This window comes from Lissotriton helveticus, chromosome 10 (assembly GCF_964261635.1).
Source record: "Lissotriton helveticus chromosome 10, aLisHel1.1, whole genome shotgun sequence".
Taxonomy (NCBI): domain Eukaryota; kingdom Metazoa; phylum Chordata; class Amphibia; order Caudata; family Salamandridae; genus Lissotriton; species Lissotriton helveticus.
The window spans coordinates 283712349-283735089 of record NC_136071.1 but is presented as its reverse complement, the minus strand read 5'-3'; positions in this window follow the sequence as shown (position 1 = coordinate 283735089).

The following is a 22741-nucleotide window of genomic DNA, read 5'->3' as shown; positions in this document are numbered from 1 at the left end:
TACCACAATGAATTACTGGTTACTTAATTAATTAAATTAATTAACAACCAATTATGAATTAATTAATAATAAATTATTTCACGCAATCAACATTATCAAATCTCAATTAAATAAATATTAATACATAGAAAATATAAATTAATTTAATATAATTAAATTACTTCCCACCTTATTCCCCTATAGATCCACATTCCGCTATGGAACAAAAAAACGCAAAATTCAATTAAAATAAAATTAATAACTACTATAAATGCAACACATATATTACAAAATAATAACAAGTCTTATACAAAAAAATACATCACATACATTTAAAATATATACTAAAATACATAACACTGATTAAACACTCGATATTTTAAACTACTATATTTTTGTAAAAGATATTAATGACTTCTATTTTTTTAAATCAATATTTCTTACCTTAAATCGATATTCTTGACCTCAATATTCTTGCTGTTGATATTTCTCATTCACGATATTTAGGACTCAATATTTCTGTAAAATCGACATTTAAAACGTTATATTTTGTCTGAACACCACGGAAGATTCCAAACAGGACTAATTTTCACTGTCACTGTGCCAATGGTAGGCTGGATAATGGTTAGCTGGACCACAAATTCACTGTAGGAGACTAAAGGGCTCACCATTGACCTTGTCACATCCAATTCAAATCATGACCTAGCAAAACACTAAGGGGTCATTAGTATGGCGGGCGGACTTTGTCCGGGCATATCGCGCATTTCGCCCATTTGTAACATTGCGGTGGTGAAAGCACTGCCCGCTGTAATGCCACAAAGGCAAGTTGTGCCTTTCAATGCACAATGTGATAGGCAACGCGTGGTCCCTGCCACGTTGTACATTGAAATGCACCCATGTGTACCGCCCAGAGTCCCTGGGGGCCCGCAACAGGCCCCCGCAAGAAAACTCTGCATGCTTTTCTGTGGCGGCAATGCCACCACGGAAAGGCATGTTTCTGCCCCCATTGTAATATGGCTGGCGGTGTCTAACAGACACCGCCACCATATTGAACCCTTTTCCGCTTGGTCGACTTGTCAACCGGGCGGAAAAGCGGCGGGCGGTCTTTCCATCCGCTGCGATGGCCCCTCGCCATCATAATATGGCGGGGGCTCTTTGCTGTGTGAATGGCGGGTGGATTGCCCCCGCCGGGCAGTGACTACCGCCGGCCCGGCCGGGGCGATCCGCCCGCCATCCTAATGAGGCCCTAGGTGTCCAGGATTATCTACTACACAAGCTTTATCATAATTCATAAAACTATCACCTGACTGGTGTGCATGCTACCTTGCAGAATGCAACTTGCACATTGCTCAGGATGGAAAAAGCAGATACAGCTGTAAACATCCAGAAGGAATTCGATGACAGTTCTTATGAATTTCTTCGACTTAGGAGTTGGACAGTTAATTGTATTGCAACTTAAAAGACTATCAGCTTTGTCCATGTTATTGCAGATTGTACATATGTATGCATGCTTTGTTTTACCACAGCATGAATCTCATTGTACAGTAATTGTTAAAAAAAGGGAGCACTATGTTTTGACATACTGGTCACTAATTGCACGATTTGCAATGTCCTTTTAAAGGACAGGGTGGTGCAGGGAGCTAGTGACCTCTCTGCATGCTCCCTCCTACAGTACAGTACAACACAAGATAACTCACTTCTCTAAATGCTTCAAAGCATGTTTGAACCATACCAAGTCACAAATTGTTTTGCAATGCATGCGAAAAGTAAAGCAGCATTATTTTGTACTTCAGAAGAAAGTGAAGCATTACTTAGAATAAAAAATAAGCTTCCAAGAAAGATTAGGTTTATAAATCCTCCCTAGTCAGTTATCTCGCCTTCGCAGAATACCTCTAATCAAGAGATCATTGTGACTCATTAACCTCCACCAGATGGTGGAATACTGGTGACATTAAACGAAAGAGGATACAGAAAAGGGGGTGGTGATGAACAGAGTGTCTGAATTAAGCAGACCACTCTTACCCAGTCCAAAGATCAGGGCTTGATCCATCACCGTTATTTATCTCACTGCCCCATCCCAGCTCAGAACCTGGCTATATGCAAATTAGTCTGTCCCTGGCCCAGTGCATCACGGGAACAGGGCAGACCAAACTACCAAGCCAATTCTTCACCAGAAAGGAGACAAGCTACCGGGGACCGGTTTCTGGCATTTCAGCCTCTTCGGCCCGGCTTGCTTGAATCCTGATGGAGCAGTGAGAAAGGGACTCATGTCTGAGTATACCCTGCCACACCTATAGTGGCCAAAAACGATACAGAAAAGGGGGTGGTGATGAACAGAGTGTCTGAATTAAGCAGACCACTCTTACCCAGTCCAAAGATCAGGGCTTGATCCATCACCGTTATTTATCTCACTGCCCCAGCCCAGCTCAGAACCTGGCTATATGCAAATTAGTCTGTCCCTGGCCCAGTGCATCATGGGAACAGGGCAGACCAAACTACCAAGCCAATTCTTCACCAGAAAGGAGACAAGCTACCGGGGACCGGTTTCTGGCATTTCAGCCTCTTCGGCCCGGCTTGCTTGAATCCTGATGGAGCAGTGAGAAAGGGACTCATGTCTGAGTATACCCTGCCACACCTATAGTGGCCAAAAACGATACAGAAAAGGGGGTGGTGATGAACAGAGTGTCTGAATTAAGCAGACCACTCTTACCCAGTCCAAAGATCAGGGCTTGATCCATCACCGTTATTTATCTCACTGCCCCATCCCAGCTCAGAACCTGGCTATATGCAAATTAGTCTGTCCCTGGCCCAGTGCATCATGGGAACAGGGCAGACCAAACTACCAAGCCAATTCTTCACCAGAAAGGAGACAAGCTACCGGGGACCGGTTTCTGGCATTTCAGCCTCTTCGGCCCGGCTTGCTTGAATCCTGATGGAGCAGTGAGAAAGGGACTCATGTCTGAGTATACCCTGCCACACCTATAGTGGCCAAAAACGATACAGAAAAGGGGGTGGTGATGAACAGAGTGTCTGAATTAAGCAGACCACTCTTACCCAGTCCAAAGATCAGGGCTTGATCCATCACCGTTATTTATCTCACTGCCCCATCCCAGCTCAGAACCTGGCTATATGCAAATTAGTCTGTCCCTGGCCCAGTGCATCATGGGAACAGGGCAGACCAAACTACCAAGCCAATTCTTCACCAGAAAGGAGACAAGCTACCGGGGACCGGTTTCTGGCATTTCACCCTCTTCGGCCCGGCTTGCTTGAATCCTGATGGAGCAGTGAGAAAGGGACTCATGTCTGAGTATACCCTGCCACACCTATAGTGGCCAAAAACGATACAGAAAAGGGGGTGGTGATGAACAGAGTGTCTGAATTAAGCAGACCACTCTTACCCAGTCCAAAGATCAGGGCTTGATCCATCACCGTTATTTATCTCACTGCCCCATCCCAGCTCAGAACCTGGCTATATGCAAATTAGTCTGTCCCTGGCCCAGTGCATCATGGGAACAGGGCAGACCAAACTACCAAGCCAATTCTTCACCAGAAAGGAGACAAGCTACCGGGGACCGGTTTCTGGCATTTCAGCCTCTTCGGCCCGGCTTGCTTGAATCCTGATGGAGCAGTGAGAAAGGGACTCATGTCTGAGTATACCCTGCCACACCTATAGTGGCCAAAAACGATACAGAAAAGGGGGTGGTGATGAACAGAGTGTCTGAATTAAGCAGACCACTCTTACCCAGTCCAAAGATCAGGGCTTGATCCATCACCGTTATTTATCTCACTGCCCCATCCCAGCTCAGAACCTGGCTATATGCAAATTAGTCTGTCCCTGGCCCAGTGCATCATGGGAACAGGGCAGACCAAACTACCAAGCCAATTCTTCACCAGAAAGGAGACAAGCTACCGGGGACCGGTTTCTGGCATTTCAGCCTCTTCGGCCCGGCTTGCTTGAATCCTGATGGAGCAGTGAGAAAGGGACTCATGTCTGAGTATACCCTGCCACACCTATAGTGGCCGAAAACGATACAGAAAAGGGGGTGGTGATGAACAGAGTGTCTGAATTAAGCAGACCACTCTTACCCAGTCCAAAGATCAGGGCTTGATCCATCACCGTTATTTATCTCACTGCCCCATCCCAGCTCAGAACCTGGCTATATGCAAATTAGTCTGTCCCTGGCCCAGTGCATCATGGGAACAGGGCAGACCAAACTACCAAGCCAATTCTTCACCAGAAAGGAGACAAGCTACCGGGGACCGGTTTCTGGCATTTCAGCCTCTTCGGCCCGGTTTGCTTGAATCCTGATGGAGCAGTGAGAAAGGGACTCATGTCTGAGTATACCCTGCCACACCTATAGTGGCCAAAAACGATACAGAAAAGGGGGTGGTGATGAACAGAGTGTCTGAATTAAGCAGACCACTCTTACCCAGTCCAAAGATCAGGGCTTGATCCATCACTGTTATTTATCTCACTGCCCCATCCCAGCTCAGAACCTGGCTATATGCAAATTAGTCTGTCCCTGGCCCAGTGCATCATGGGAACAGGGCAGACCAAACTACCAAGCCAATTCTTCACCAGAAAGGAGACAAGCTACCGGGGACCGGTTTCTGGCATTTCAGCCTCTTCGGCCCGGCTTGCTTGAATCCTGATGGAGCAGTGAGAAAGGGACTCATGTCTGAGTATACCCTGCCACACCTATAGTGGCCAAAAACGATACAGAAAAGGGGGTGGTGATGAACAGAGTGTCTGAATTAAGCAGACCACTCTTACCCAGTCCAAAGATCAGGGCTTGATCCATCACCGTTATTTATCTCACTGCCCCATCCCAGCTCAGAACCTGGCTATATGCAAATTAGTCTGTCCCTGGCCCAGTGCATCATGGGAACAGGGCAGACCAAACTACCAAGCCAATTCTTCACCAGAAAGGAGACAAGCTACCGGGGACCGGTTTCTGGCATTTCAGCCTCTTCGGCCCGGCTTGCTTGAATCCTGATGGAGCAGTGAGAAAGGGACTCATGTCTGAGTATACCCTGCCACACCTATAGTGGCCAAAAACGATACAGAAAAGGGGGTGGTGATGAACAGAGTGTCTGAATTAAGCAGACCACTCTTACCCAGTCCAAAGATCAGGGCTTGATCCATCACCGTTATTTATCTCACTGCCCCATCCCAGCTCAGAACCTGGCTATATGCAAATTAGTCTGTTCCTGGCCCAGTGCATCATGGGAACAGGGCAGACCAAACTACCAAGCCAATTCTTCACCAGAAAGGAGACAAGCTACCGGGGACCGGTTTCTGGCATTTCAGCCTCTTCGGCCCGGCTTGCTTGAATCCTGATGGAGCAGTGAGAAAGGGACTCATGTCTGAGTATACCCTGCCACACCTATAGTGGCCAAAAACGATACAGAAAAGGGGGTGGTGATGAACAGAGTGTCTGAATTAAGCAGACCACTCTTACCCAGTCCAAAGATCAGGGCTTGATCCATCACTGTTATTTATCTCACTGCCCCATCCCAGCTCAGAACCTGGCTATATGCAAATTAGTCTGTCCCTGGCCCAGTGCATCATGGGAACAGGGCAGACCAAACTACCAAGCCAATTCTTCACCAGAAAGGAGACAAGCTACCGGGGACCGGTTTCTGGCATTTCACCCTCTTCGGCCCGGCTTGCTTGAATCCTGATGGAGCAGTGAGAAAGGGACTCATGTCTGAGTATACCCTGCCACACCTATAGTGGCCAAAAACGATACAGAAAAGGGGGTGGTGATGAACAGAGTGTCTGAATTAAGCAGACCACTCTTACCCAGTCCAAAGATCAGGGCTTGATCCATCACCGTTATTTATCTCACTGCCCCATCCCAGCTCAGAACCTGGCTATATGCAAATTAGTCTGTCCCTGGCCCAGTGCATCATGGGAACAGGGCAGACCAAACTACCAAGCCAATTCTTCACCAGAAAGGAGACAAGCTACCGGGGACCGGTTTCTGGCATTTCAGCCTCTTCGGCCCGGCTTGCTTGAATCCTGATGGAGCAGTGAGAAAGGGACTCATGTCTGAGTATACCCTGCCACACCTATAGTGGCCAAAAACGATACAGAAAAGGGGGTGGTGATGAACAGAGTGTCTGAATTAAGCAGACCACTCTTACCCAGTCCAAAGATCAGGGCTTGATCCATCACCGTTATTTATCTCACTGTCCCATCCCAGCTCAGAACCTGGCTATATGCAAATTAGTCTGTCCCTGGCCCAGTGCATCATGGGAACAGGGCAGACCAAACTACCAAGCCAATTCTTCACCAGAAAGGAGACAAGCTACCGGGGACCGGTTTCTGGCATTTCAGCCTCTTCGGCCCGGCTTGCTTGAATCCTGATGGAGCAGTGAGAAAGGGACTCATGTCTGAGTATACCCTGCCACACCTATAGTGGCCAAAAACGATACAGAAAAGGGGGTGGTGATGAACAGAGTGTCTGAATTAAGCAGACCACTCTTACCCAGTCCAAAGATCAGGGCTTGATCCATCACCGTTATTTATCTCACTGCCCCATCCCAGCTCAGAACCTGGCTATATGCAAATTAGTCTGTCCCTGGCCCAGTGCATCATGGGAACAGGGCAGACCAAACTACCAAGCCAATTCTTCACCAGAAAGGAGACAAGCTACCGGGGACCGGTTTCTGGCATTTCAGCCTCTTCGGCCCGGCTTGCTTGAATCCTGATGGAGCAGTGAGAAAGGGACTCATGTCTGAGTATACCCTGCCACACCTATAGTGGCCAAAAACGATACAGAAAAGGGGGTGGTGATGAACAGAGTGTCTGAATTAAGCAGACCACTCTTACCCAGTCCAAAGATCAGGGCTTGATCCATCACCGTTATTTATCTCACTGCCCCATCCCAGCTCAGAACCTGGCTATATGCAAATTAGTCTGTCCCTGGCCCAGTGCATCATGGGAACAGAGCAGACCAAACTACCAAGCCAATTCTTCACCAGAAAGGAGACAAGCTACCGGGGACCGGTTTCTGGCATTTCAGCCTCTTCGGCCCGGCTTGCTTGAATCCTGATGGAGCAGTGAGAAAGGGACTCATGTCTGAGTATACCCTGCCACACCTATAGTGGCCAAAAATGATACAGAAAAGGGGGCGGTGATGAACAGAGTGTCTGAATTAAGCAGACCACTCTTACCCAGTCCAAAGATCAGGGCTTGATCCATCACCGTTATTTATCTCACTGCCCCATCCCAGCTCAGAACCTGGCTATATGCAAATTAGTCTGTCCCTGGCCCAGTGCATCATGGGAACAGGGCAGACCAAACTACCAAGCCAATTCTTCACCAGAAAGGAGACAAGCTACCGGGGACCGGTTTCTGGCATTTCAGCCTCTTCGGCCCGGCTTGCTTGAATCCTGATGGAGCAGTGAGAAAGGGACTCATGTCTGAGTATACCCTGCCACACCTATAGTGGCCAAAAACGATACAGAAAAGGGGGTGGTGATGAACAGAGTGTCTGAATTAAGCAGACCACTCTTACCCAGTCCAAAGATCAGGGCTTGATCCATCACCGTTATTTATCTCACTGCCCCATCCCAGCTCAGACCCTGGCTATATGCAAATTAGTCTGTCCCTGGCCCAGTGCATCATGGGAACAGGGCAGACCAAACTACCAAGCCAATTCTTCACCAGAAAGGAGACAAGCTACCGGGGACCGGTTTCTGGCATTTCAGCCTCTTCGGCCCGGCTTGCTTGAATCCTGATGGAGCAGTGAGAAAGGGACTCATGTCTGAGTATACCCTGCCACACCTATAGTGGCCAAAAACGATACAGAAAAGGGGGTGGTGATGAACAGAGTGTCTGAATTAAGCAGACCACTCTTACCCAGTCCAAAGATCAGGGCTTGATCCATCACCGTTATTTATCTCACTGCCCCATCCCAGCTCAGAACCTGGCTATATGCAAATTAGTCTGTCCCTGGCCCAGTGCATCATGGGAACAGGGCAGACCAAACTACCAAGCCAATTCTTCACCAGAAAGGAGACAAGCTACCGGGGACCGGTTTCTGGCATTTCAGCCTCTTCGGCCCGGCTTGCTTGAATCCTGATGGAGCAGTGAGAAAGGGACTCATGTCTGAGTATACCCTGCCACACCTATAGTGGCCAAAAACGATACAGAAAAGGGGGTGGTGATGAACAGAGTGTCTGAATTAAGCAGACCACTCTTACCCAGTCCAAAGATCAGGGCTTGATCCATCACCGTTATTTATCTCACTGCCCCATTCCAGCTCAGAACCTGGCTATATGCAAATTAGTCTGTCCCTGGCCCAGTGCATCATGGGAACAGGGCAGACCAAACTACCAAGCCAATTCTTCACCAGAAAGGAGACAAGCTACCGGGGACCGGTTTCTGGCATTTCAGCCTCTTCGGCCCGGCTTGCTTGAATCCTGATGGAGCAGTGAGAAAGGGACTCATGTCTGAGTATACCCTGCCACACCTATAGTGGCCAAAAACGATACAGAAAAGGGGGTGGTGATGAACAGAGTGTCTGAATTAAGCAGACCACTCTTACCCAGTCCAAAGATCAGGGCTTGATCCATCACCGTTATTTATCTCACTGCCCCATCCCAGCTCAGAACCTGGCTGTATGCAAATTAGTCTGTCCCTGGCCCAGTGCATCATGGGAACAGGGCAGACCAAACTACAAAGCCAATTCTTCACCAGAAAGGAGACAAGCTACCGGGGACCGGTTTCTGGCATTTCAGCCTCTTCGGCCCGGCTTGCTTGAATCCTGATGGAGCAGTGAGAAAGGGACTCATGTTCATCACCACCCCCTTTTCTGAATCATTTTGTCCACCATAAGCGTGGAAGGGTATACTCAGATGTGAGTCCCTTGCTCATTGCACCATCAGGATTCAAGCAAGCCGGGCCGAAGACGCCTGAAATGGCAGAAACCGGTCCCCGGAAGCTTGTTTCCTTCCCAGTACAAGAATTGGCTTGGTAGTTTGGTTTGCCCTGTTCCCATCATGCACTGGGACAGGAACAGACTAATTTGCATATAGCCAAGTTCTGAGCTGGGATGGTGCAGTGAGCTAAAAAACGGTGATGGATCAAGCCCTGATCTTTGGACTGGGTAAGAGTGGTCTGCTTAATTCAGGCACTCTGTTCATCACCACCCCCTTTTCTGAATCATTTTGTCCACCATAAGCGTGGAAGGGTATACTCAGATGTGAGTCCCTTGCTCATTGCACCATCAGGATTCAAGCAAGCCGGGCCGAAGACGCCTGAAATGGCAGAAACCGGTCCCCGGAAGCTTGTTTCCTTCCCAGTACAAGAATTGGCTTGGTAGTTTGGTTTGCCCTGTTCCCATCATGCACTGGGACAGGAACAGACTAATTTGCATATAGCCAAGTTCTGAGCTGGGATGGTGCAGTGAGCTAAAAAACGGTGATGGATCAAGCCCTGATCTTTGGACTGGGTAAGAGTGGTCTGCTTAATTCAGGCACTCTGTTCATCACCACCCCCTTTTCTGAATCATTTTGTCCACCATAAGCGTGGAAGGGTATACTCAGATGTGAGTCCCTTGCTCAATGCACCATCAGGATTCAAGCAAGCCGGGCCGAAGACGCCTGAAATGACAGAAACCGGTCCCCGGAAGCTTGTTTCCTTCCCAGTACAAGAATTGGCTTGGTAGTTTGGTTTGCCCTGTTCCCATCATGCACTGGGACAGGAACAGACTAATTTGCATATAGCCAAGTTCTGAGCTGGGATGGTGCAGTGAGCTAAAAAACGGTGATGGATCAAGCCCTGATCTTTGGACTGGGTAAGAGTGGTCTGCTTAATTCAGGCACTCTGTTCATCACCACCCCCTTTTCTGAATCATTTTGTCCACCATAAGCGTGGAAGGGTATACTCAGATGTGAGTCCCTTGCTCATTGCACCATCAGGATTCAAGCAAGCCGGGCCGAAGACGCCTGAAATGGCAGAAACCGGTCCCCGGAAGCTTGTTTCCTTCCCAGTACAAGAATTGGCTTGGTAGTTTGGTTTGCCCTGTTCCCATCATGCACTGGGACAGGAACAGACTAATTTGCATATAGCCAAGTTCTGAGCTGGGATGGTGCAGTGAGCTAAAAAACGGTGATGGATCAAGCCCTGATCTTTGGACTGGGTAAGAGTGGTCTGCTTAATTCAGGCACTCTGTTCATCACCACCCCCTTTTCTGAATCATTTTGTCCACCATAAGCGTGGAAGGGTATACTCAGATGTGAGTCCCTTGCTCATTGCACCATCAGGATTCAAGCAAGCCGGGCCGAAGACGCCTGAAATGGCAGAAACCGGTCCCCGGAAGCTTGTTTCCTTCCCAGTACAAGAATTGGCTTGGTAGTTTGGTTTGCCCTGTTCCCATCATGCACTGGGACAGGAACAGACTAATTTGCATATAGCCAAGTTCTGAGCTGGGATGGTGCAGTGAGCTAAAAAACGGTGATGGATCAAGCCCTGATCTTTGGACTGGGTAAGAGTGGTCTGCTTAATTCAGGCACTCTGTTCATCACCACCCCCTTTTCTGAATCATTAAATGAAAGAGAGCATAATGTGCCTTCTGCCTCTGATAACATACGTAGGAATGGCTGTGTTAAGTGTCCATCTGAAATGACCATTTTATCCAAGGAGGAGAGCATTAATTTAAATGCACATGCTAATACTTTCCTCTCTAAAATTGATCCTGCGATGAGGAAGAGTGAATTTATTAACTCTTATAGCTATTTGAAGCCATGGGTTCATACTTGCCCTTTAAAATGTATGGAGCTTTTTCCTACATCAAACGAGTACTCATTCTTGAATCACCAAGCTAAACTGAATATGTGTTTTAGTGTTCATGATGTTAGGCTTATCTCCTCAGATGATATTGATCTAGTTGAGCTGAATTCTTATGCTAATTCAGGACAGGAATTTCAGGAGTCAACTGTGCACTTTCATTCTGTGTTCATTTCCTCTTTGGTACGGAAACACAGTTCATCTTTTTATAAAATGGGTACAGGTGTTTTCCCAGTTGCCAGAAATGAAGTACACACAAAGTCCTCAATTAATAAAATAATTTTGGCCTTCATTACAGTGCTCATTACAAAGGAAAGTCTTCAGCGGAAAATTATACAGTTACCTGCCAGAAAGGTTATAGACAAGTTATGGAGAGAGAGAGTGGAAGGAAGGGAGATTATATCGAATAATTAGAAATGCAGGCCAAGGCTTGCTCTTGGATCCACTGTGTGCTCACAAATGTTTGTTCTTCCTAGTACTATTTGGAAGCTATGTAGCTGGAATATGGCTGTTCTATAGATCTCTTTGCTTCAAAGAACTTTGGGAGTAACTTTGACAGTGCATTCATTATTTATTTACAAGAAACCTTGATTTAGATATTTTCTTTTTTTATATTTTGTTGTCCTGTAACACTGTCTGTTAAAGGTCGAGCAATGGAGGTTACATGTTTTATTATGATCGTCTTTTAAATGGAAGGCTATGCAGGTGGTCGCTGCTCTACAATATGCTATGGATGAATATTGTTCTTATCTATGATCAAAAGACAGACTGTATGTGAGGTAGAAGAGAATTGAGTGTGTAGACGACTACTTGGTCCCCAACTCAGCTCCCCTTCCTTTTTATTACATGAGAAACTGGGATTGGGACTGGAGTACGTCAAAGACCTCATACATCTTGCTCCATTATTGTTATGGTGTTCTCTCTGGAGTAATCCCTTGGCTGTGCTCAATAGAGGAATCATAGACAACTGCTTATCTTGTGATGGGGGTATTGCATCCCCTGGTTACAATGTTCAGGATGATATGTATTGCCTTGGGAAGATAATCTATTTGTTCCAACCTCACAAGTCTACCTATGGGTGAAAGGTCATGGGTGAAAAAAAAGTTTCTGGCTTAAGAAGTGTGGCTCACTGGTTAGAGGAGGCAGACCTGGAAGCAGAGGTCAGCCCGGGACCAGGGTTCAATTCCCAGCTCGGCGGGGTCTTGAGTCCTAAAATGGCCATGGACTCGACAATTCTCGCTCCGGTGCCTACTCGATTCACGGGTTCACACTCTGTGACTCTGGGCAATAGCTTGCTTAATCTCCACAACGGCCCCTCGCGGCGGGATGCCTGGCTTTCACCTTGCAGATACCCTGCCGGGGTTATCTCACAGGGGAATACCAGGACGGGTTCCCTAAGCAAGCGCTTAGAAACCGCTCGGTGATTTGCGCTATATCAATTCCTGTACATTTAAGGAGTACGTTAGGATCAAAACCTCCCCCGGGGTACAGCTATATTTGGACTTTACCTTACGTGGTAGGGATAGGTCTATTTGACTAGATTCCACCTTGGGATCATTAGATGGCAGCATTGTTTTCCCCTCAGACAGCTTGTTTGAGCCTCTATTCTCCTCTGCCCATGCAACGAAAGAGCATCGCAAGTTTGTTCATTTTCAATTTGTCTGTGGTTTCAATTCGTGTTTTTCTAAACGGTTCTTCATTCCTATTTAATGAGTCTGGACGGTGAACTCTGCTCTGCTCATGGAGTTTGCAGAGTTTTCTGCACTCAGTTTAATGCGGAGCTCGCAGAGTTCAGAAATATTCCGCTCCGTGGAGTGGAGTTTTTTCCTCACTCATGCTCTTCAACGTCAAGTTGGTGAGCGAGGAAAATCCACCTTCTGGCAAGATTTTTCCTGATTCACCATAGTCATAATCAAGTTGGCGAGCATGAGCATGGAAAACCAACCTCCCGGCGAGATTTCTCAATGCGGGTGGTCAGATTTCTCATTGAGAGTGGTCACGTATGCTCGCGATCGCTCGGGTTGAAAAAACATCCGTTTGCGTTGAGAAAGCCCAAGTAGATTTTTTACTCATGCGGCAGAAAGGAAGCAGCGCCCACTTGCACTGTTCATGGTGCTGCTTGCGACCATTGCACAGTGCGGACAAACACCCGGGGCTGAAAATCACTGCGAACAGCATTTATCTAACGCACTACGCTGCTTGTGGAGTTCCGACTAGCACGGCAGAGTTTTTTTGCAACTCTGCCCAGGCTTACTATTTAATGGGTTTAGGATGCAATAAGTGTGGTTTTGGCCCTATTATATTTGCAGACGTTGGGTACCACCAAGATTTGTGTTAATGTTTGGTTGTTTCTAAAAAATGCTTTGTGAGTAAGAAATGGGATGTCTTAGCTTAAGCTAATGAATTTAATATTGTTTTATTAGGCTAGATTCATATAAGACATTGACGTGTTTTTTACAATTGTTTTGTTTTTATTTAAATCTTTTTAGGCCTGTACGGAGGTATATGTACAATACTGATGGTTTTAAGAGTGAACTTTATTATTTTGTGTTGTTTATTTTGCATACTTTTATGATCATTGAATAATGTTTGAATAAAGTTCTGTATTCACATTATGACACACTGTATGAACATTACTTTTAAATGTTTATATTTCTCCCATTCATTTCCAAGTTCAGTTCTAATATTAATAGGAGATTTCAACACAAGAGTAACTTCCTTTACATATAGGAAAGGTGGCGTTTTAGAATTAGTCTCTTTTTAGGGTCTATCCTCACCTAGCCTATTAAACAAGAAATGCAATAATCAAACTTTGCACTTACTAACTTGGGCATTGGAGTTAAACCTAGCACTAATCAATGGAAGATTTGGGGGCATATTATCAACGGCCAGAGATTATTATCGCTGGCCGTGCTTAGCAATAATTTTATTATCGCAGGCTATCCCTGGAATTTATCGCCTTGGTAGCACGTTATTAACAACGTGTTTCTCCAGGGTGATAAAAATTGTAAATAGGTGATAGTTTTATCTCCGCTTTTTTGGTTTTTTAAGGCACAAAAGCGGAGATAAAGCCCTTATTAATATGCCCCCAGGTGATTTGGGATTTGATAATAATACCTGGCTAAGAGGCCCACACCGGTCCCTGATATACTATATTTCTACCCAATGCTTTGGGTTTAAATAAATTACAGATTTTTAAATTAAGCCTACATTCTGGTGTAATGATCCTCAGCTTTATATTACACTCAAGTTAAATGAAGCTGAGTCTAGGGATGTAATAGAATTCCCTTTTGTTTTAAGATGTTGCTCGGACTGTCTTTTCATTTGGAAGGACAGTTCGGTATTGCTATAACATCATGGTTACAGCAAATTATAAATGTTACCTCCATCTGTATGACTATTAGTTTTATTTGAAGATCTATTATGCTATGTAAGCAGCCGTGGCCGGTAGTGGGAGTACCGGCCGGGCGGTGACGTGGGGAGGGGGAGGGGCAGGGTGGGGCGTTGTAATGTATGGATTACCGACTTTTAAAGGTAAGTAAAACATAAAAATAAATAAAACTAATTTTGTTGCACACACTGCATCGCATTTGGTGATGCAGTGTGTGCAACGAAATTCGTTTTATTTATTTTTATGTTTACTTACCTTTAAAAGTCCGTAATCCATACATTACTACCCCCCACCCTGCCCCACCCCCTCCCCACATCACCACCCGGCCGGTACTCCCACTACGGGCCTTGGTTGTATGTAAGGGAGTTTTTCTCTGTTAGTACAAACTGTTTTAATTGTCCGGTTAAACCTGCAAACGAAACTTTACCATGCAAAGTTAATACACCAAGTTACAAAGGAAACGATTTAACAACAGTAGGGTGGTGAAGTTCTCATTTTCACTTCAGTCTTTAGTGACTCATGGAACTATGTATACATTTTGGTATTTGAATAGCAAAATGTCTAGGTAAGGATAGTACTAAAAAACCTAACCAGAGAGACGAAGTGTACCAGCACGCCTACTTTGGCAGATTATATGCTCCAAATAATATAAATCCCCATGACACCAGATTTTACCCCTCTCTTAGTTTAACTCAAATATAGATAGAGTTGTATGTTTGACAATGGTGAGTGGGAAACATGTCAGACATTGTAAAATGAATGTCTCTGTGGCATACATAGACTTTAGCAGTGCATTTGATCCCGTTGACAGAGCCATTTTGTGGCATAAACTGAATACATTAGGTATTCCAATTGAGCTGCTGCATTTGTTAATGAATCTTTATTCTGAAAATTAGTTAAAAGTCCAACTGGGTACTGGAAATGAGTATTCTGATCAAATTAGTGTTGATAACAGCTTAAACAAGGTTGTATATGAGCCCCACTGTTATATTTCTTATATTTGATTGATTTTCTAGTTCTAATAGGAAAAATCGTCACTCATTCGCCAAAAGTAGGGATGAAGGAAATGTCAACATTGTTTTATGCTGATGACCTAGTTTTAATGTCCTTTAGCCTGATAGGTTTACAGAAACACATTAACATTTTGGCCTCACTGTAGATCATATCTTTCTGTTAACAAAAGGAAAACTAAAATTATGATAACAGGAGCACAAGGTCTTAACTCTCTTCAGTCCTGTTATTATAATGGGGAAAGCTTGGAGGTAGTAAAAGATTATACATATGTGGAATACATTATAAAAATTATCTTGCTTGGGTAATTCATGATAGACTTCAGATCTCTAGAACAAAGACTATAGGTTTTAATTTAGTGCACTTTTTAATGTACAAGCTAAAAGAGATGTGCAATCGTTTCTAAAGGTGTATGCTGTAAAATACCTCCAATGGTATTATATGCAATTGAGGCCCGGTCCATGACATTGCTTAACAATGTGCCCTGCATCTAATCTGAACTCTGGAAACAGTATCTGGTATTAGTAATTCCAGCTCTATTGAAATAATACACTTTGGGCTAATGACAGATTATTCATTATGTTTGTCAATTAATTTATAATCCCAAACATTTGTTGTGAAAGGTTTCATAGGGAGTATTTTAACATTATATGAATATGATTTATAGGATTGGTCAAATCTACTATTATTGCTTGAAGCAGGTGGACCTGATTTGTGAAGATGTGTTATCTCATAAAAAACACAATACAATGAACTTCTGATTAAAAAAAGATTCCCAGATAAAACGTTTTCTGGATGACACAAAACATTGTTCCATATAAAAAAAGACTGCAATTAAATTTTTCTTTTGTGAGGTGTGGTGCAACGGAATTTTATATGAAGGGTAATATTTGTCATTATGTATAAAACGTTTTTAAGAAATTTACATTTGGTCATGCACATACAAACAAAATGTATTAGACCTTTTTTAAGCATTTAGTAAAAACACACAAGGAAGCGCCCTAGCTATTGTTACATCTACTTATTGTAAATATCTGTTATGCGTTGATGACATTTTTTGGGTCTTAAAATGTAATGATGTTTTTTCAAATATTTGTATTTGAACCATTTTTAATCCTTTTGTGAGTTCTGGTCATTGTCTGATGAATTAGGATTTGTATTACTATTTTTATACTGTATATATTTATGTATTTTATGTGTTGAATGTGCCTCTGTGGAACCACTACTGAAGTAAAAAAATAATATATATGAAAAAATCACAAATCAAACTCAAGTGCCAACCAAAACGGCCCTGCAGAGCTCTTAATTAGTCTACCAGTCAACTGAGGACATGGGTATTTTAAACAAACCAAAACACCATCTTTCAAAGTTCCCATCTTTCAATTTAAAAATAGGTCTAAGTTTAAAGACTGTGGGGCATATTATCAAGGACCGGTGTTAAAATTATCGCAGTTTTATCGGCAGGAAACTGCTGATAAAACGGCGATAATGGGCTTGATAATAGGCCCTTGTTAATTCCCATAGAAGCCCATGTTAAAACAAGAACATGGGCTTTATGGGAATTAACAAGGGAGTATTATCAAGCCCATTATCGCCGTTTTATCTGCAGCTTCCTGCCGATAAAACGGCGATAATTGTAATACCGGTCCTTGATAATATGCCCCTTTGTCCTGACTCAAAACCGACTAAATACAAAGTACACGTGATAATGCTTCCTCACAACTGCAACATAAGGGCAAATATTAGTGTTATTGACATCTAACACCTAAAAAGGCTCAGTTTCTCGGATTTCTGCTTGTAATACCTTCACCTTTGCACAATTCACGGTCAATGACCTTGTTAAAGTATAGGCATTTCGGACATCCAAAGGCTTTGCATGAAGGAAAAACGTAACCAGAATGTTTAGAATAAAATTGGAGTTCTTTCTTGACACGGGGCTTACACTCGGAATACCTCATCTGCTTGTCCTATGAGGAGACCAAATCCAACTCATTAAATTAAGATCACCAAAATGTACACAACATATGCCATTTGTTGCTGTTTGTGTTTGGGAAGTAATGTAAGTCTAAATTACTTTTTTAGCTGTGGCCTGATCAGCACTTTGTTACAAGTCTCATTTAAAAATGCCACATTTTAAACTGAGCAATACTGAAAATTGACTTGTAAAGCTTAATTTGAGTTTTATCAATCCTAGTAGGAAAAGCACCCACATAGATGTTATGCTTTTAAGTACTGGTGGTAGTAGGGAGGTTATGAATCGTTGCCATCAAAGGTGTTTCTCGAGTATGCATTTATGACATTGTGGAACCATTTGGTGAAATCATAAATGTTGTGACTGATATTATGTGATTTAATCAGCAGTGTCATCAATAATGTAATTTGAGATGCCATCAGATATGTCATCAGTGCTTTTATTTAATATATCATCAGCAATGTCATGTGTGTAGCAATGAGCAGCATATGGTGGCCGTGAGTTATAGTTTGAGTAATTGCAAATTTACTTTAAATGTGTTTTTCCATGGAATTTCTGAGGTTGTTTTAAACATATTTTGATATCTTGCAATCAAGGGTAAACTACAACTTATACCTAACAAAGATGTATTCTGTGATTTTATTTTTTACGGTATACTGCATGCATCACATGTGTTTAGATGTTTCACTATTCTCAATACTCTGTATGGCTAAACACGATTTTGTCCAACCCAGCATGCAGCCAACATCTCTTGCGCACAGCTTGTAGCTGTGTAAAGCATGAGTTGGTTGGAGGGCCTCCATCCAGTCTCCAATGCAGTCAGATTCTACAGCCCATAGAATTTAGACTTCTTCGGTGGAGGGCGGTCACAAGACCTATGCTCCACCAGACATGTGGCTAATCCTTCTGCATGGTAGTTGACTACAGGACTGACCTATGGCCAGTCAGTGTACCCTGCTCCTAACCTACTGTGAAGTAAATACCCGCAAAGCGCACTCTTCGTTTTGAGTTAGCCAACCCCCACTATGCATTTCCCTTCAGACAATCTGTGCATAGGTTCCAGCTATGTGCAACATACTCTGATGAAAGGGCCTGTTTGCCAGTCCCTATGCTAGTCAAACCATATACCATCAAACCAGCTTCACATGGACTTCATCGTTGTACAGCAGGCTTAGGTTTAGGGCCCGCACCATTTTCAGGTGCAACAGAATCACATGTACACAGCTTTTGCCGTGTAGAGTGGGAGTCAGAGAGCAGGCCCTGCTGCATAAACCATCAATTGAAAGAACTGAGCAACTTCTTCAGCAATGTACAGCACACTTTGCATGCATGGCTGATCTTCATGCACACTGTTTAAGCATCTGTGCCACTGAGCCACCTGTGCATGGTATTTGTTCATCTACAATGGGGTCTGAGCAAAGTTTCTGGCCTGCTCCCAGACTCTGTGCTGCTCTCCAATTCCACAGTTGTTACTGTGTTCTGCCTTTGCCATTCATTGTTGTATTATGATTTAATTGTTTTAATTGCTTTCAGGGATTTGCACAAAAATCGGTTTTTCAAAAAAGAATTACCAGTATATTTGTGGATCTACAGACTTGAGGTTTCCACAAATCCTGTGAAAACAACATTAATGTTTAAGTTGTTATCAGCCAATCAGATTGCCCTCATCCTTGAGAACTCGAGGATCCATTACTGGACAAAAGAAAAAGTTGGTGGACCTTGGAGTTTTTTTTTTTTTAAATGTATTGCATCTGAAGATCCACCAATAATCCAAGATACACAAATGTTTCTGACCTGGTCTGGTGCATCTAGATAAAAACCATGCTTATTTTTTTCCTAATCTGTGAGAACCATCAACATTTCCTCAAGTTCCATTGAGGTAAAATTTTGCATTTCCATTGACTAGACTTTGATCCCAAATCAGCACTCGCTGCTTCATCAAGCTCTTTAGCACAAATGTAGGCCATCTTATCACCTATACATTTTGACCTGCAATTTTCATGGATGACATTGCCTTGGTGTCTCACTACCTTCTCCTGGTGTAGTTACAGTTTTGCTAATCTGTAAACCTCCTCTATAAACTTGGCATCATGGATAGCTTTAGGATATGTATTTATACTCCCTCTCTGGTAAATTAGTTTTTCAGCTTCTTATTGACTCCAAACTTTGTCTGTTCAAAAGCCTCAGAGGAAAGTTATGCCACCTAAAGGAAGAACTTGAACCGATGCTCGACAAGAAACTCTTATCTGTGAGAGACCTAGACTGATTGATAAGTCTCATCACATCACCCATCCAACCAATTTTTCAGGCCTCCTACACCCAAGGGCCCTTCATATTTTGGCTCTATTCACTTGAGGCAGTGATCCGTCTGCTTGAATGTAATCACTCTGATCTATAAATGCAGATGAACAAGTGAATGAACAATGTAGAAGCCTTGAATGGCAAAGCCAATTTTGTTTTCCATCCGGATGTGATCTTATGCAACCAAGCTGTTAGGCAGGGGTTTCAACTTTATCGGTGCCATAATAGAAAGAGTGTGGTATTGAGAGTAGTCTTCCTTTCATATTAGTTGTTTTGCTGTCAAGTACCTAGGCAAGAACATCAGCAAGCCCACCATTCCTCTTTGGATCGAGAATTTGATTGTGGTCCATAACATCAGCAAGCTGTTCCCGTTAGACTTATTGCTTGGCAAGACATTTCACTGTTCTGGTGGACTTCCTCAAAAGTCTCTCCAATTCTCTTCCACAGTGACACTCACTCAGTAGCTCTCGGAGAATACAACAAAACTGGGATCCTATCGAAATTGACCTCTTCACCTCATGTCGAAGCTGATGCTTCCCTGACTGTCTGAGCTGTAATCCTGAGCAGAACATCTTTCAGTCTGGGACTGCTGTTCCCTGCTTTCTCCACGATTCCCCGAGTATGGTCCACTTTTGTAGCTGTCTCACTTGATTGGTCAGAGTAAACCCTTCCACAGCTGACCATTGTGCAGGACTTTACATTCCAGAGCTGTCCTGGTGTGTTTCAAAGGTCGGGACTGAATCCTAAGCCTCTTATTAGAAGTGCTCGTGGCACTGAGAGTGCAAATAAGGCAACCCTGGTAATTTGCGTGAGCTAGTGCATTTAAAAAGGTCTGAATCCTTTTGTTCCAGGAAGAAAACTATTTAGGGCCTGATTATGAGTTGAGGCATAACTTATTGACCCTGATAAGTAACAATACGATGGGATGATTTATTTATTGGGCGTGATCAATAATGCTTATAATTTGTTCATGGGAATAACGTGTATTTTGGTGTTTAATGCACCAAAATCAGCATGATATGGTAATAACCTATGTTTTCCCCTGTGAATTTCAGCAGTTTTGGCCTGCGAAATGTAACAAATGTTGGGTTATTTAACACATCTGATAATCATTTGATGGGTTAAATTAAACCAAACTTGTAATTCCGTCCTGTGGGTTACCAGGCATGGGATGATTTTAACGAGCAGCTCATATTTAGGCCCTTAGCATTCCTTTGTCAGGGTTTCTTTTTAATGCCCCTTTTATGTCTGTGTCTCAGGTATTTCCTCTGATTAGGCTTCTTTGAATTCTGTTACATTCAAACGGATTCATTGATTTGCAAATTGAAGAGGAATTTGTTTCTCACTCCCTCCTCTCGCTTGATGTTGACTTCACAAATCCTGAACTATTTCAAAAAGCACCACTGGGCCAACTTTGTGTTATGGTCTCGATTCTGACAAGGCCTTGTGAGTCCCCTTCTTGATCGTCCAAGTAAAGCACAGCACCATTCAGTAGATTTGGTGCCCTCTTGAACTGAATACCATCAATAAAAGGTGTTAAGTTTCTCCTTAACGGGGTCTCAGAAAGGAAGGTGAAGGTAAAAGTAAACAAGCATTGGAAATTCAATCGGTCTCGTATTTGTTTGTGTTGAAGCTATTGGCATTGTAAATGGCAATGTATTTTACTTATGTGTTATGGAGTGCATGTATGTGGTGTGTAGTGGAACTATGTGGGTTGGATTGGATTAGTTAGTTGTGTAATTGTGTGGATCGTAGTAGTTGTGTGGTGTGGAATGGATTTGTGTAGTGGCATTATGTGGCATGGTGTGCTGTTGAAATATATATATATATATATATATATATATATATATATATATATATATATATATATATGTATATATTACCTACTGGCGGTCGCCAGTAGGTATATATAGTTAGGATTTTTTCTCTATGGGTTTTTTGAAAATTCTATGTCTAATAACTTTGGCGTTTGTGGACGGAATCGGCTGAAATTTTCAGGAAAATGGCACATTTTGTTTCTGAGCAGCCCTTGAAAATTTGGGGGGGTTCGTCCAGTGGGGGCCGAGAAAAAAGGGGGGTCCCAAAACGTGTTTTTAACATTGAGTTTTCCATAGGGCGGTTGGCCTCACTTTTAGCCCGAACGGCTGAATGGATTTGCACGAAACTTGGCAAAATTGTAGGGACTGGTAGCCCGATGTGCCTTTTGTAGGTCTCAATATATGTGCTCCAGTGGATTTTGAGAAATTAACGTTTAAAAAAAGATATATATCTGTAACAGCGGACCGGTTAGCGCTCTGGTTCGCGGACTTTTCGCGCAACGGAGCTTTGTGAAGCGAAGCTGATTGGTTCTCCGGCGTCTGTCAACATTCCAAACAGTCCGTAGCGGCCGCCATCTTGTCTCTCGGTAGGATCGAGAGACAAGAGGAGGTCAAAACAAAGGGGGAAATAACTATAAGGGGGCATAGTAGATCCTCGCTGACCCCCTAGGTTTGATGTGGAGGTTTTAAAAGGGCCCCGCGGGGCAAAAAAAAAACAAAATAATAATAATCGAACGGCTGAATGGATTTGCACGAAACTTGGCAAAATATTAGGGACTGGTAGCCCGATGTGCCTTTGCTAGGTCTCAATATATGTGCTCCAGTGGATTTTGAGAAATTAACGTTGAAAAAAAGATATATATCTGTAACAGCGCTCCGCTTCGCGTACTTTTCGCGTTACGGAGCTTTGCGAAGCTGATTGGTTCTCCGGCGTCTGTCAACATTCCAAACAGTCCGTAGCGGCCGCCATCTTGTCCCTCGGTAGGATTGAGAGACAAGAGGAGGCCAAAGCGAAGGGGGAAATGACCATAAGGGGGCATAGTAGATCCTTCCTGACCTCTTAGGTTTGATGTACCATTTTGCCAAGTTTGGTGTAATTCCGTTCAGCCATTCAGGCTGTAGACGTATGTAAATGTCCTATGGAAAATTGCATGGGGAAAACACATTTGAAAGTGTTGAAATTTAGAACCAATTAAAATGTTACTTTGGTTTTGTATTTGTGTGTGATGAAAGTTAATTGGTTATGTATATATGTCAAATGAGAGGAAACCACAGCCATTTTGTGATACTACTGTCTGAGGTACATTTGTGAGGAATTTTTGGTGGTGAATTTCTGGTGTTTGATTTACACAGTACTAACACTTCTGCTACTTTTAAAAAGGTGAGTTGTTAATTTGTATGGGGAACTATGTTGTACACTTGAAGATAATTTGAAAAATGTTTTCTGTTATTTATTTGCAGTCCTTCTG